The sequence below is a fragment of the Cupressus sempervirens genome, chromosome 4, assembly GCF_028749045.1.
Source record: "Cupressus sempervirens isolate cs-2001-9-10 chromosome 4, ASM2874904v1, whole genome shotgun sequence".
Taxonomy (NCBI): domain Eukaryota; kingdom Viridiplantae; phylum Streptophyta; class Pinopsida; order Cupressales; family Cupressaceae; genus Cupressus; species Cupressus sempervirens.
In genome coordinates this window covers 124,270,626-124,281,969 of record NC_143121.1, presented here as the reverse complement: position 1 = coordinate 124,281,969, position 11,344 = coordinate 124,270,626, and the positions used below count along the sequence as shown (strand labels likewise).

The following is an 11,344-nucleotide window of genomic DNA, read 5'->3' as shown; positions in this document are numbered from 1 at the left end:
CCCCCACAAGGATATTTATATAGCGGTTGCTACTACCATGTCAAAAATGGCTATTACTGCTTGAGGTTCTATCCACATGGTTGACCCAATAAAGGGAATGTCCACTATAGTTAACTCTCTCTAATCAAGAAAGACTCATAAAATTGTACCACATGGGGACTTGGTTTGGATTTAAGAGTTTCAAGTTTTTGATGTGCCTAAAAGGGAATAGAGCATAATCCTTTAGCCTCTTCACCTTATCCAAACATAGAAAACAAGATTATTTGACACACTAATTTGAATTCACCTCACCATATTTTTTTGAAAAATCCAACAACAAACACCACCAATCTCAAAAGAGAAAGTAGTAATGGATGTTGAGAACAAACCCAAGTAGAATAGTGAGATAATAATAAAAAATCTTTCCCTACCTAAAAGGGGATCTATCATCGAGAAGAGCTTCACATGTAAGGAAAGAAAATGAAGCACATTCCCTCAAGAACTCCACAAATAGTGTTCATAGGACCTAATTACTATGTGAAAGACATATTCATGAAAGTAAATCTAGATCCAATTTTAGAGCACCAAATGAAGTGTGAATCTATGAAAGCATGTAAAAGAACTCAAGCCAAAGACATGAGAGGGTTCACTTCCTTTCCAAATCCAAATGTTATAGAGATACAAAAAAATACCTGGTAATCCTTGCAATGCACCTTTTCTCTGTTGTACCTTTCATTTACACTTGAATGCTCACTTGCAACGAACAAAGCAATAGGCAAAACAAACAAACGCAAGATATGCAATATATATCCAAGTTATGTAAAAAAAGGGTTAAATCTGAAAATCTAATTTTAAAAAGTGATAATAACTAGAAAATAACTCAAACAAAAGCTCACATCATGCATTGATCCATGTGAAAATTAAATGCAAGCTATTCATCAAATGCCCTTTTTCTTTAATATTGATTTTTGACCTAGTCAACAAGATTTTATTTATTTCTTATGATTTTGGCTTCAAAAATAGAAGTAAAATGAAGGTACCCCTGCTAAAATTAGAGAGCTTTCTAAAAATATAAGAATTTTGGTTGTATCTACCCATTTGCTCCTATGGAACTCACTTTGTCAAAATAGACTAGTTTTGGTAAATTGACTATTTGAGCATTGATATAACATGTAAAATAAAAATACAAAGAAAAAAACCCCTTTATAATTTGTGGGCCTATCCAAAAATTCTAAGTTGATTGAAAAATTCACTGATTTGCACCTGAAAACCCCTTTTTATGAAAAATAAAGAAATTGTTAGAAAGCATTCAAATCAATTCAAATAAGTCTAAATTATGGATTGAAGACCTTTTGGACTGTCACCACCCTACAAAAAAAAATTTATATCCATATCCCAAATGGTTTGGAAGATATGAGTAAATATTTTAAAATGTAGAGTTGTAGCCTTCAAACCACTGCATATGGGTTAGCCTTAAAACCAAAGTAAAAAACCTACAAAACCACTTGGTTAGATGCAATAGGTTGCCATAAAAAAACCAAAAATGAGAATATAACTAAAATACTAGCAATAAAATGGAGCTAGAAACTTGGCTCTTGCCCCATGGTGGGCACCAAAAATGTGTATGTGAAACACGAGTCTTAGATCTTCACACACACTTCAACATGGTCATTATCTGAAAGATCATCCTAGAATGAATATGAGATTATCCATCCAAGTAATTCAATAGTTTTACTTGTTTCCTTATAACTAGAAAGATTTTTTCTTTGCTCTCAGAATGAGAAGTGAGAAACCAAACCTCTAGAACAAAGGATTTTAAGCTATATGAGATATGCAAGATTAATCTAAATGTATGCAAGATTATTCTAAGAATAAGAGAGAACAATTAATTTGAATGGATGCATTATTAAGCTATATAATATTGATATGCAAGAATATCAAACTAAGGATGCAAGAGAAAATGAGGGAGATATGATTTCTAAAATCTCGAAGCATGAACTAGTATGAAAACAATGCATACAAAAGAGATATCTTAGAGAGCCCCTTCTTCTTGAGACAAGGCCTCTATTTATAGATTTTAGGGAGACCTTGAGGAGGTGGCATCCATATAGATGCCACATGGGTTTCACATGGGCTAGGGGGACAAGCCTAACATAAGTCAAAAGACCCACTAAGTTTTGAGGGGCTCAAGATGTTCTCACACATGTGTGAGCAACTTTGGTGAGAAAGTCAAAAAAAGAGGGCTTTTAGATTAAGGACTAAAGGTGTGTTCATACATGTGTGAACAACCTTTCAAAATGAGTAGGGGACAAAGCCTAATGAAACAAAAGAGCACAAGACTTTGAATTCCACACATGTGTGAGCAACCTTTCAAAATGAGTGGGGGACAATGCCTAATAAAACAAAAGAGCACCAAGATTTTGAATTTCACACATGTGTGAGCAACCAATTAGGGCTCAAATGAGATTAGGCTTATGTTTAGAATATGATTTAATTTAATTAGAGGATTAGGGAATTTAGCAAAGTGGAAGAATTTAAATAAATTGAAATTTATTTAAAAGGGGATTATGAGGAAAACATGTATTAAATGAATTTAATACATTAGGGGGGAGTATTTGAATTAAATTCAAATACATAAGGATGTGAACCCATTTAATTAAATAAAATTAATTAAACAAGTAGAAGAATATAAAAAGGTTTAATTAATTAATTAATATTTAAATATAGTGTCAAGGGAGATATTAAATTAATTAATATAGTGTTTTAGGACAATTTTAGGTGTCTACACTCAGCACTATCAACTCAAACTCATCACAGTCCATGTGTTTGAATGCCTCTTTCATCCTTGTAGTGATCATCACTTTAGTAGTGCCTACCATGGATCTTCCCAACATGACCTCCTTTATTTGACAGTCTTTTGGAGTTAGTTATTCGGTGCCAACATGTAGAGGACGAATAGCTATATGTGGAAGCAAGTCCTGATCTTTGTTCTTCATGATGAAGGCTAGTGTTTGTGCATCACCTATAGGTGGCTCATGATTCTTGACAACTTTTACTAGTTCTCTTAATCTGTCCTTGGCAGTTAGACCTAGCTACCTCTTTTAACAAAACATTACCTCCCCCTTTAGCCAAGTTGGTGTAGTGCCCATTGGAGACATGTACTTGACTAAAGAGGTGGTTTCCATTGTAGACCCCTTTCTCCTATCATTCCTCTCTGGAGTCTTTTCTTGTTGAGAAAGATCAACAACTGGAGTCTCTATATTTGCTTGGGCTAAGTTCCTAACATCTTTATTGTGAGGAGTTTGTTGAGTCTCTTCAAGTATTTTTCCTTCCTCCAATACTTCATTAGCATGCAGTTGTTGGCTCTTGACTTCCTCCATTGCTTGTTCTTTTATTTTTGTAGGAGAAGGAAGTGAAGTTATTCAACCTTTATCCAAGAATGATAAATCCTAAGATAGTGGTGGTGGAATGCCTAAAGGTCCTTGAGGTAGAGGTAGCAATTGATTCTAGTCCTATCCTAAGGATTAACTCTTGGGAGTATCTCTTATTTTTCTCCCACCATCTCAATGCTTATTGGCATGAAGTCAAAATTAGAGAGGTCAAAGACATCAGTTTCTTGACCTTCCATGTCAGCTATCCATTATTGTTGCTCATCTTATGATGTTGAAACCTAAATAGGTTATTTCAAAGTAGATGGAGGTGTCACTTTTGAGCTTCTTCTCCTTTCCTCTTATGTTTCCCTAGTTGCATGAGTCATTTGGCTCAAAGGGACATATTAAACGTGTTCCCCTTCTTCTTCTTTGGCCTCTACTTCAGGGATTATTTTAGGGACTTAAGGAGATAGAGTAGTTTTCTTCTTTAACCATCTCCCCCTTGTTCCCACCATTGGTGATTCAACTCTCCTTCTATTGGGACCAAGAGGGAGAATTTTTCCTTTTGTGTAGCTGTTGGTGGCACCCTTTGTTCTTCTTCCTACCCTTGTTTTGGGTCTTCCTCTATTGCTTTTGGTTGCAATGGTACTTGTGGCTCTTGGCTAGGCTCTTGAGTAGGCTCTTGCTCTTTAGGCTCAACTTGTGGCTCAACTCATTCAGGATGTACCTATTCTTGTTGAGGTTCTTGAGCCTAAGTCATTTTCTTCTTTTCCTTTATAGGTGCTCTCTTCCTCTTATTTCTTCCCTTATCTACCCTAAAGTACTCAACTTCCCTCTCATGTTGATGTACCATTTTTGGCCTCACTAGGGATTGAGTAAGGAAGGTTGGCACTATAACTAACACACATTTTCCTTTAATTGGATACATAGTGGCTTGTAGGGGGATAGCTCGAGGAACTGGATCCATTCTAAATTACTTCTTTATCCATTCCTTTATAAGCTAGACTATGTGTCTATCCTAATGATTAATGTCTGTATTTTCATCTCTTCTAATCTCCACATTCATTATGAGCCTATCATAGATCTTGTCCCTATTGTATAGAGGATCCAAGATATCTTATGTATCTTTCTCCATAGCCTTTAGTGGGATCATTATTTTGAGCACCTTCTTTGCCAAATATAGATTCATCCTACAATAATCCCTTATCCAGATATCATAATCATCCACTGCATTCATCCAATGGTCTTCTAACACATCTTCATGTACAAATTTATTTCCTGCCAAATGCTACACCATCCCTATGTTGTCGAAGTAGGGGTGAGGGGTGTTGTAATCTTCCAAAGGATACTAATCCCATTCATAATCAAAAGTCATTATATCCCACTTTTACTTGACCTCAAAAACACTAATTGTGATAGGACATACCCATGTCTATTTGTGTTATCTTCTCACTCTGTTGTGTGTGGACATGAGTTAGTGGGAAATCTCTAGCAAGATGAGGCTATTTGATGGATATCTTGAGAGCTTCTTTGGGTCCTCCAAAGTTTTGGCTACCCTTATGTAGGTAAATGTTTTGAACTGGATGTAGTATGTGTTGAGCTCTATGATCCTAGTCACTACTTCTACTAACATCCTTTTAGCATAATCACCTTCAATGAATCAAATGATTGTGAATATAAATTTTTCATTCACCACCCTGTATTCTATACTCTACTCTAAGGGTTTCTTCTTTAACAGTTAAGGATACACTACATAGGGCTAAGCATTAGCGTCCTATATGCTCCCCTTTCTACAATGTCATGGGTAGTCTGTGGTCCTTGACACTAGCAAGTACACCATGTATGATATCATATAGAATTTGGTATCAGCTCTCATGACTATGAGCTACTCTTGCAGATTATCACTGAGGATAGTAGCCCAGTCTATTGGCATCTTTGTCATCCTGATGGTTTTTATAAAGTGGACCATCCAAGTTTTAAGGTGCCCTGCTGCTAGTAGTTGCATGACCCCACTTAGAAGCACAATTGCATATCCAACAAAATTTTTCTTATAACCCCTCATCCTGTCCACTTTGTTGACTTTGCATTCCACTGGTGTGCTATCAATCAGGAAGGGTGTTCGAATTGTCTCTTTAGCTTCCTTTTCATTCTCTCAGTGCCATCTCTCTACTCAATCATAGGTTATCTTCAAATATTGATCAGATCTAAGAATATGGAAGACCTTCTCAATATTTCTTGGTTAGAGGTCCAAGACTATCTCTCCAATAACACTCTTGATGACCTTCTCTTCGGGTATGTAGTTCTTTACAAGAGTCATTATAGGTTATGAAGACTAAATGGATGTAGGATGTTATGCTATGTTAACAAGACCTGATCTGATAAGTGTTGACACCATCATAGATCACTCTTTTGGTTTGTTGCAAATGGTAAGGAATTCATTCCAATCTATATCACCAAGCTTGATATCTCTGATCTCTGCATGCTCGTCATCAAATTGAGATTTCCTCAATGCACCTTGGTACTTGAATACAATGGATTTTGGAGCTATCTTTTCCACCATTGAAGAGGATGATGACACCATCTTAGCTACACAAGAGAGGAGATATTAGTTTGAAAATATAAGATTTGACCCAAAATAATCCCTAATTACCCTAAATAGATTTTTAAAAACTAGTAAAAATCAAGTAAAATGGTCAAAACCTAGTCAATCCCCCCAATGCCCTGCTATGTTGTTTAGTGCACCTAGTGCACCCTTATAGGTGCGCTAGTGCACTAAAATGGCCCCTAATTGGCCATTTGTGTACAGTTATGCATGTGCGCACCTTGGTCAGGTGTGCACAGGCACATGTGCAGTGCAAGTACATTCTAGGAGGAATGACTAAGTTTTCATATTTTTAACTTAGTCTTTAATGCATAAAGGTGCACATGTGTGCACCTTCTTAGTGTTGTTGACCTTGTGTTTGTTATGAGTGTAGATTGGGAGTAGAGAAGCACACATCGAGGAGGTGTGAAGGTGTAGAGATGGTAGAGAGAATAGAGTAGAATGAAATGAAGGAGGGAGCATTGGGTTCTTATATAGACCCCAAGCCCTAGAGCGCACCTCCATGGGTGCACACCCTCACAGGTGCGCACATGTACAAGTACACACATGCGCACTTGCGCATGTGCACATCTCTAGAAGGAGATGAGTGTGTAGTTGCATACTAAGCACACCTGTAAACCTTGTGGAGGTACGCACATGTGCACTTCTTTGGAAGGAGATGAGTGTGCACTTGCACACTAAGCACACCTATGGACCTTATGGAGGTGTGCATGTAGTGCACACTTAAGCAATTAAAACATTAGAAACATCATTTTTTCTCCAAATTCAAGCTCTTTGGACTTCCCAATCAAAGACTGAGGTTTGACCTAGACTCCTAGGGGAGGTAACAAAATGACTCAGGCCTTAGACTAGGGGTCTAGGAGACAAAACAATTACTAGGTTGTCCTCATTTCTAGGATAAATGGGGCATAAATTGTGAGAACACAACAAGAGAAACATCAAGTAAGTGTTTACATTTTGGGGGCTCTACTACTAATTTACAAGGCTATGTTGACTTAGATATGGTAGGAGATGTTGATACCAGGTGAAGTACTAGATGATATGTATATACTGCTGGTGGGACAACAATGAGTTAGATTTCTTGGTTGTAGAAGGTTAATGCTTTATCCACTACATAGGAAAAGTATGTTGTATCTATAGAGGAAACCAAGGAGATGATATGGCTTTAGTTCTTCATGGAAGAATTGTGCCACCCACATAGGGATAATTATTTGTTTACAGATAGCTAGAGTTTCATTCATCTTTCCAAGATAGGGTCAAGGTGCAACGCCCCATGTTCACTCCCTATCATAGTACAAGGTGAGGTTGAGGGGCAACACCCCTATGGGGTTTTGGGTGGCAATACCCATGAAGCCAAAAATGACTCTACTATTGTAAAAGGAGTTAGTTGCTATTTTTTATTGGATGACTTATTCTAGCCCTAATTTTTTAAGTGGAAAAAGCTTGTATAAAATGGCTTAAGGTTAGGGATTTCAATGTGTATGATGATATTGTAGCTTCTTGCAGTAGTATTGAGCTATAAGGGATTGCAGATTGTAATGACTAGATAATAATAGTATACTTGTTGGTGGATGTAGCTTAGGGATTGGGTTAACCACATTAAATCTTTTTGTCTTATATATGTTCTCTTTTGTGCAATTTATTATTTTCTAATATTGGTTATATTTGCATGTAATTGTTATTTTTGTCTGTGGTTGATCCTAACAACAATACTCCTAGGCAACTCTATCAAATCCATGGTAATTAGCTCTAGAATCCCAAAGGAAATCCCTAAGGATTTTCTCCATCTTCATGTAAGAAACCTTAGAAGGAGCCAATAGTAGGAATAATAGACATGGGTGGTAACTGAAACCTTGGAACAAATTTGGGATTTTACCAACCAAAGAGAGAGGCTTGGTAATCTAGTGGTCAAGCTTCTTCTCCATCCTAAAAATAAAAATATTCCAAAGCTCCATAGGAGAAACTTGAAAGTCAAAAGGGATGTTGAAAAAGTGGAAAACCTCTCCATGTTGAATTCATTTCCATTCATATTGTGAGAGCCATGAAGGGGCCAAAAGAAGAGAATGGTTGTAGTAAAGGGTCTTGTTTCATTGTATAGTTCAACCATAGGCAAGACAAAAAGTGTTGAGGCATTGCAAGACATTGTTGATATTATCCTCATCCTCAATGAGACTAAGAAAGGAATCATCATTGAAGTTTCCATTGACCAGTTAGGTAGGTGAATCAGGCAAGGAAATACCTCTAAAAAGGCCAAAAGATATTGCATTGGTGAGTAGGTAACCAAATCCTTTAGCAACAAGCACATAATGAGCTGAAGCCAAAGAACAACCCTAGCAGATGGATCTAAAAAGACCAAATGTTCAGATTGTCTTCCATTAATGGTAGTACAAGCCGAAGGTCCCCAAAGAACATTTGGACCAACTTGGTAAAAACCTAACCAAACTTAAGAGCATGGAGCATCGCAAAAATGAAGGGCCATTCAATACAGTCGTAGGTTTTGAAAAAGTTAGTTTTGAGGAAGATGGGTTGCTGATTAGATTTGTGAGCCCACTCCATACCTTCCCAAACCATAATAATATTATCCATAATATAACATGATTTGATGAAACCAGTCTACTTAGGAGACACACTTAAAGTTAGAAGATGGTGAATTTTGAGAGTCAAGGCCTTAGCAATGATCTTGTAGTAGACATTCAATAGAGTGATAGGTTCATGGAGTAATAAAAATGCAATCCTTCAAGGCTTGGTCCTTGGCAGTTGAATTCCCTAGTGTTATTAACAGCTTCTCATAATGTCAGACAAAGGTTTGAAGAATTTGAGGAAGTTTAGAGAGAGTTTGTTGACCTTCCTTAATTCTTTTAATCCCCATAGAGGTATGATGATCCCTAAGAGCATGGAAAAAATCTTTGGAAACATGATCCCCAACTTCAAGCTAGTGAAGGTGAGCCTTGATTTGAGCTCCCCTGACAACATAAGCAACTTGCTTCTAATGGTAGAGATGGGCAAGTGGAGGTCGCAGGTCCATATCAAATGGATTCATGGCTAGGCTCCCAAAAGCAACACAAAGATCTTTGGTAGTTGTGTCATATGAATGCTAATGATACATGGCAAACACATTTATGTTTTTTTATTTGCAAGTTTTTTTTACTCTCTTTTTCTATTAGATTCATAATCTATTTTATAGGATCAACTATAATTTTTGCAGTGGAGAACATGTTATCCCAAGTAATCTCTTAATGGGAAAAATAAATATTGATGATCGATGTCAGAGGCGCACATACAAAAACATGCATGTAATTTTGATTTAAATAAATTGGACTCATTTATTTGCCCCTTTGAAAATCATAGGATGTTATAATTATTTCAGGTTACTAAAACTACATTTAAATTAATGAATATTGGAATGTCTTTAAATACCATGACAAAGCTACATGTTATATAAACATGTGTTAAGTTTTCTCAAAGTGGTTATTTGGAATGGGCAAGATATTTAAACTTTCAATTTAGTAGTTATAGACTTTTATAGCTCATTTCCACATGCTTTAGAATTGAACAAAAGCACACATTTCTAAAGCATGCAATAACTATATAGAAGTGTGTGCAAATATGTTATTGCATTTGGAACATTCTAACAAATTGAACACAAAAAACAAACAAGAAATAATATGAGTTAACAAATTTTAACATAATAGATAATAATTATAATTTATAGTAATTGTTCAAGGAAATACATGAGAACAAAGGCCCCTTTTCTGATGAACATGACTTCTTTGCTCACACTCTCGAGCGGAAAAAAGTCGTGTGGATGGAAGGAGAGCTGGGATGGACAACTTGGTTCGATGATCATGATGATGTTTTGGAATAGCTTTTCTATCTCCTCTTTTTGTTATCTCGCTACAAAAGCTACTTAATGTGTTAGTTGGCTATTTCTAGCTGATTGTTGGACTTTGATCTAGGTGGTTGAGGCTTGCCTCCTCCCCTTTTTTGATAGTGTACCTCTTTTTTGTTCTCTCGATTATTTAATTTTAAGAAAAAAATTAGTATATCTATATATTAATTTAATGCAAGATTAGAAAAAATATAAACTAATTTTAAAATTTTGAACAATAAAATTATATAATTTATAAAACACAAAATTCTTGATCAACAAAATTTCTTTATTAAAGGTTTTTAATATTTTTAGCAACACTAATGATAAAGACATTTAAAATTATTATTGATTTATATTCCAAACTAATTAAAGACTGAATAGCCCGTTGGGAGAGTTTGCAAAAAATCTGACACTAAAATGCAACGGCAAAAAGAATTGAAAAGTCTAACAGTTTCAAAATAGCCGTTGGGAGGATTTTCAAACAATCTCAAACTAAAATGCAACGGCAAAAAGAATTTAAAAATCGAACATTTTGAAACCAAGATAGCCGTTGCAGGGAGCGGGGTAAAGCATGCCAAATAAAGATGTAACCAAAGATAATTTCATGTCTTTTGCTTCGATATTTATATCTGGTCTTTTATCCTCTGCTACCAATATTTGCTTTCCCTGATCGGAATTTTTTCTAGTCTTTTTTCAGTGTTATTCTTAGTATTTTTCGTTTGCCGATTAGAAGTTAGACTAGTCGTCAGAACTCAACATGGGCCTATTAGCTCAGTTGGTTAGAGCGTCGTGCTAATAACGCGAAGGTCGCAGGTTCGAAACCTGCATAGGCCAAATCATTTTCGGAGATTTGGAGCCTTTACATGGGTCACTATTCAGAATGAATTAAAATCAATTCTATGTAGATATTATGTCGTTTTGGCATAATAATTAGCAATTGCACAAAAGTTTTGTTGCACTGTAGCCGAGCTAGAGGTTTTCCTCTCCCTTCTCACAAAATCAGGAATGGGTATTAAAAAATGTTTTGTGGATTACCAAAGAATTAGATGAGAAGTATAGAAGAAAGAAATTGAAATCTGAGAAGATATTTCGAAGCATTTCATGATTCTTCTATGTTTTATTGGGGGATAAAACACAAATTTTCGCATAATTGGAAGTATTGTGAAGTGTAGCCAATCGGATGAACACTCTTGTGTCAAGTAGAAGAAAATCAACAGTTGTGGCTGTAGTTTAGTGGTAAGAATTCCACGTTGTGGCCGTGGAGACCTGGGCTCGAATCCCAGCAGCCACAGTATCTGAATGTTGAGCTTTTGCTGTAACTTGTTACATCATGTTTAACACTTTAATTTAGTAAAATTGTCCATTATCCCCACCAAAACTATGTTGGTAATGCTAGTTTTTACGTGTTCACAACACACTTCAAAGCTGTATTTTGAGCTAATGCTCAAAAAATGTTGTATAAGCTTAATGGTCTAGATTCACATATGTAAGCATTGATGTTTATATGCTGGCAGTAATATA

At 36.0% G+C, this 11,344-nt stretch overlaps 2 non-coding genes across 2 annotated transcripts; both read left to right on the top strand.

The window, feature by feature from the left end:
* The first annotated feature begins 10,583 nt into the window (after positions 1 to 10,583).
* Positions 10,584 to 10,657, top strand: TRNAI-AAU (transfer RNA isoleucine (anticodon AAU)). The gene has a single exon. It is a non-coding gene; the product is annotated as a tRNA-Ile (tRNA).
* Positions 10,658 to 11,042: 385 nt separating this feature from the next.
* Positions 11,043 to 11,114, top strand: TRNAH-GUG (transfer RNA histidin (anticodon GUG)). The gene has a single exon. It is a non-coding gene; the product is annotated as a tRNA-His (tRNA).
* The last annotated feature ends 230 nt before the right edge of the window (positions 11,115 to 11,344 follow it).